Consider the following 6,000-nt stretch of genomic DNA (forward strand, 5'->3'; position numbering starts at 1 on the left):
TTCTTCATGGTGAATTGGAAGAAATAATATATATGAAGCAGCCTGAAGGTTTTGAGATTAAAGGGAAAGGTGGAGATTTGGTGTGCTTGCTTAAGAAGTCATTGTATGGACTTAAGCAATCACCAAGGCAGTGGTATAAACGTTTTGACTCATTTGTGGTGAAATTTGGTTTTGAAAGAAGTAATTTTGATAGCTGTTTATATTTTAAAGATCCTATGATAGATAAAGCAGTGTATCTACTGTTACATGTAGATGACATACTTCTAGCTGGACTAAATGGCAGAATTATACAAATTGTGAAAAACTTATTAAAGTCAGAGTTCGAAATGAAGGATCTTGGACCAGCCAAGAAGATTTTGGGAATAGAGATAGTGAGAAACAGGTCAAGATGTGAAATGAAGTTACTGCAATCTTCATATATCCATAAGGTAATTTCAAGGTTTTCAATGGAAGGTGCAAAGCCTACAAGTGTACCTCTTGGTGGACATTTCAAATTATCAAGTGAACAGTGCCCATCAACTGAGCAAGAGAAGGAAGATATGATAGCAGTTCCTTATTCTAATGCTGTGGGGTTAGTGATGTATGTGATGATCTCAACTAGGCCTGACTTAGCTCATGCCATTAGTGTCTTAAGTAGATATATGGCAAATCCTGGCCGAGATCATTGGGAAGCTTTAAAATGGCTTCTAAGGTATTTGAAACATACAGCGAGTGAAGGATTGATTTATAAGGGGGATTCAAGTGGAGTGGAGCTGAATGGATATCTAGATTCTGATTATGCAGGAGATAGGGACAAGAGAAGGTCAATGTCCGCTTATGCATTTACCTTGTGTGGAAATTGCATAAGTTGGAAATCTCAGTTACAGCCTGTGGTGGCTTTGTCAATGACTGAATCAGAATATATGGCAGCAACTGAGGCTGCAAAAGAAGCCATTTGGCTTAAAGGGCTACTGACAGAGCTTAAAGCACTCAAGCAGGAGGTTACTTTGTACTCAGATAGTCAAAGTGCAATACATTTGTGTAAAAATCCAGTGTTTCATGAAAGATCGAAACACGTTCAAGTTAGATATCATTTCATTCGAGATATGACAGCTCAGAAAATAATCAGATTGGAGAAGATCCCTATAGAGTTTAATCCTTCAGATATGGGAACAAAAGTGCTTACTGTTGGCAAGTTTAACACTTGCAAGAACCTGCTTCGAATAGGAGCAGGCTGATTAATTTGTGAAGAAATCTTGCTGAGATGGTGATGAGCTTCTGTGTTTGTTGAATTTGAGGATTAGGTGGAGTTATGTGAAGATTTAATGTACAAATTCAATCTTGCAAGGTTTCTGGTGAGTATGGTCAACACTTGGAGAGGATTTAAGCTGGTGTGACTTCTCATACTCAATGGTTAAGTTGCAGAAGGGCAAAACGCATCGTTTCATTTACTTGGTAATAAAGAAGGACAAAGTGGTCATTTCAAGCCTATTATAACTGAATAATTGCAAGCTACGTGTCTTAATCTAAGTGATTCCTCATAATAAGTTGGACGACGTTGTTTTGAAGCTGTTGTGCAATATATATACACAGAACTCTTCCTCTTCTAGCCAAGTAACAGAATTACCAGCTTTTCTTCAAGATTGAGAAAGAGAGAGGAGCTCCAAGATTCGTGTTCTACATTTTCTTCTATTGTGTTCATTTTTCTTAGTGAAAAATCTCTGAGTGAATTAGATTGAATATACAAAATAGGAAGGGTGTAGAAAGGGGTTTCGGGTTGGTTGTGTTTTCTGTGTGAAAACCAGATTGTGTCCAAGTGTTGTTTTCTCTGTGATTGTTGCAAGATTAATAAGAGATCAGAAGCTCTCGTGGGAGCAACGAGGACATAGGCTATCTTGGCCGAACCTTGATAAGATCTGTGTTATTTTGTTTGTTCTGATTTTCCATCAATATGTTTGAGATTTTTAAGGGATTAATATAAATTATGGTAATTAAGTTTATGTAATATAATAAGGGGAATAATTCTATAATTCGATTCCCTCGAATATAAGGTGGGGAAGTGCTATTTATTATCAGTAGTTGCCCTAAACAATAGTGATCTTAAATGCATACATGAACGTACATGTAAATTAAATTCTGGCTTGGCAATAAAAAATAGAGACTCCATAGAAATAAATAAACTACAAAATAGCTAGCTGCTTTGATTTTGGACGAAGACGAAGACATGTCGTTTTCATTTTTCGCCAACCACCAAAATTAGTGCGCATTCCCCTTTCTCTCTCAATGACTAACAAAATATCAGAACAGTCTCCAAGGAAAATCTGCATAGCCTGTGCAAATGTAATGACGTCAGTGATGCCACGTCAGCTCCTGCAGTATGCAATCTTCTCACTTTTTTTTTTCTTTTTTTTTTTATTTTTTGGGAGGAATCCAATGTGTTTACTTTTTTATAACATGCTCAACAATATTCTCAATATTAAACATTAATAATGCTGATATTTGTTGAATTTATGTTATCAAAATGCAAAGCGAAAAACTCAAAAAGAGTCGTTAAGGAACTTATCTAATTTAGTATTAGAGGAATGATCAGGGCATGCTAATCATTAAAGCTTGATATATATATATATATATATATTAAATTGATAATGAGTTTGATATTGCTGGTTTGTTGTTGAATAATGAATGTATAGCTTATTTTTGAGGGACCAGACAAAAAATACATTCAATATGCATTTCTTGCATATAACATGCCTGTAAGGCCTCCAGTACTTCAGCAGCTATCCAACTCGAACTGTGATTTTCATAGACAATTTTCACATTATCATTTCTATAGTGTGAAGAATGGATAATCATAGAACTTATCATATGTCATGATTTTGTGTTCTATAATATGAAGAATGGTTATCGTAGAACATATTATATGCCTTAATCTTGTGATCCATTGGTCATTCACTAAGAATATCAGCGCCGAGCCAAGAATGTTTCTAAGGGAGACAATATGTTATAACTAGAAAATTACAAATTTGATGAAGTTAATCTAAAAACCCTATACGGTCATATACTTAGAAATTGTCGAATAAATATATATCTAGGCTTTTAAAAACAAAAAAAAATATCCAACATTATAAATAAAAGAATTGTTAGTTGAATTTTTACAGTAATTTTATACGATTTTTCAAGGAAAAAAAAACATTTGGATGGTACTTCTTTTAAGATATCATACAATTTTTCGTTTGATTAGATTATCAAGGTATAAATAATAAAGTTATAAGTAGGATGCATTTATTTTAGCTAAATGAAATATGTACACATAGAAAAATCAAATATTAAAACACAAAAAGTAGAGCCAAGATAAAGTTCGTTGCTGTAAAATAATAATAATAATAATGATACCATAATTAATAAGAAAGTAAAAACTTTAAAAATTAAAATGAATTGATACAAAAAATTATAGTAAAACTAACTACAATAATTATTCAGGAAGATTTAGAAGCAGGAATAGTTGAAACTTAATTCTTAGTATATAATTATATAAGTGTCTATTAATCAAATAACTTTAGTTTATTAGAAATACTTGCAAAAGATTATATGTATATAGTAAACATAAACATTTGATTAGGTGGTCAATTATTTAAATAAAATGCTATATTTCTTATTTCTTTTTAAAATTATATTATATATATCTTTAAAAAAAAATTAAAAAGCCTATAAGGTGGCTGTTTATATCAAATACAGCACAACCAGCTAACCCGGCCCCTTCATAATTTTGGTAAGAAAGAGTAAAGCAATTAACTTATATGACGTATATGCATTGGCACATGGAAATTGAAATAATGTCACATGCTAATTTGAATTGTGGATGAAGAAAGCAGCAGTTTCAGTGGGACGGTCATAGGGTCTTTTCCTTGTCTCTTATAGTGATTGAAGCTCAGAGAATCAAAGAGCACCACATTTTTTTTTTAATGCTATCAATTATTGTTTTCCTTGCAAGCATAAACAGGGAGTTACAGCCTGTATTTTCATCCTCCTCCTGTCAAAATCTGGACTCAGAATGCATTGACGAAGTACTACACACAGGGCAACAGCACATGTCTTTGCATGCTTTCCTTTGCTTTTTGCTTTATAGTATTTTCCTCTGTTTCAATGTTTCTACAGGAAAATAAAATGATATTTAATTGAAACCATTGGATCCAACCTCATTTGTATATGGTCTTTACCCTCTAATATTAAGAAAACGACAATAATTAAACTTATAGTATATTACATAGACATATATCATGCATAAAAACTACCACATCGATATATATATATATATATTCGTATGGTTTTCTTTTTGAAATGGTACATCCTTCTAGAAAGGACGTATAGGATAATATGTAGTGGGAGAAAGGACACACCACAAGGATTATTATGAAGGGTGGGGATCCTGTAGCATTCAGGTTTGATTAAAGATAGAACGGAGAAATAAAGGTCACAGCATCTCTGAAATTTCCATCCATTCCCCTTTCACGCCTTTTCTACTTATGTCACTTTTGGTCTCACGCAAGGCGATTCCATTATTTTCCATACTGCATAATCTCGATTACTTTTTTTAGTTATTTTTCTTGTCGGATATGTGAAATCATGACTTATATATTACTTTAATTGGATTTAAGAGAAAACAATTTTTCTTCCATATATTTTTTCAATATTAACTCTAATTCAATAGAAATAATTTTCAAATCCATACAACCTATCGATGAATTATATTGGATTATATGTAATTGACCGGATGCATAATATTTGATATCAAAGATACATTTCTCTTTTAGAATAAAATTATATAAATAGATTAATTTATGGGCGTTTTGATGTCTATTTTTAAAAAATAGACCTATAAAATATTTAGATCTATTTCTCCCCCCAAGACTATCAAATCATCTTCTAGTCAAACTTCAGGCAAATCAACCAGATCAAAAAAGAAAATGCTGGCCCATATTCAAAAATTAATTGAAGAAGTAGATCAATTATCAGATGACTCCGACACATCTGATGATGCTTCCAGTCAACCCAAAGCAGAATCAGCTAGCTCTCAATCCAAAATTGTTCCTGGATCCTCATCAAGATGGGCAGATTATCAAGACAGTCAAAATCCCTATGATCTAGGGTCTGACTAAAATCAACATAATGGACGACTGAATTATAATCAACATCAGGAATCTTTGACAATACAAAGTTACTTTCAAAATTCCACTCACAAAAGCAGATCACGAGAAGTACTATTCAACCACTGTTCATGAACAGTAAAAAGCATCGAAAAGCAGAATTCTATTCACAACACTGTTCACTATTCAAGTTACTGTTCACTGACACAATCATTTCAATCAACAGGAGCTCCACTTATTGAATCAAGCCCTCCTTTGCCTATATAAAGGAGCCTCACCACCACATATAGGAGGAGTTGAATTGAGTAGAGAATTAGAGAGTTTTCTTGGCAGAGTTTCTCCTTTTCTTCTTCTTCTCTTCTTCTTCTCATAATCAATTGTAATCAAAATATTTGAGAGTTAGTTTGAGTGTTTTGTAATCAACTGAGATACCAAATTGTGGTACTCTCCTTAATCAAGTAAGCATTTGCATTTCATTATTTTGAATTATTTATTTTAATCAGTTATTTTATAATCATTTATTTATATTGCTTGGCTAGTTCTACCGCCTTCAATATATTCTATATATTCTATATATTTATATTTTATATTGCATTTTATAATTGTTCTTGGCTAGCTTTGCCGCCTCATTTAATTACTTTCATTTCCTTCCGCTTATTTAATCTTTTACTTCCGCTCAAATACTTACTTCTACTCTATTCTTATTCATACTCTACATTTCCCTTGTTGGTATCTGAGCCATAAGTGTTTCGATCTATATCTTGCTACTTTCTTTTAGCACCCATAGAGTGTTATATCTGCTTAATCTTATTCAGTTTCTTGTTTACTTTCTTTATCTTTATTCCTTTCGATTTACTTTTGTTATATTGTTCCTTTC

Source organism: Ziziphus jujuba, chromosome 2, assembly GCF_031755915.1.
Source record: "Ziziphus jujuba cultivar Dongzao chromosome 2, ASM3175591v1".
In the NCBI taxonomy this organism is placed as follows: domain Eukaryota; kingdom Viridiplantae; phylum Streptophyta; class Magnoliopsida; order Rosales; family Rhamnaceae; genus Ziziphus; species Ziziphus jujuba.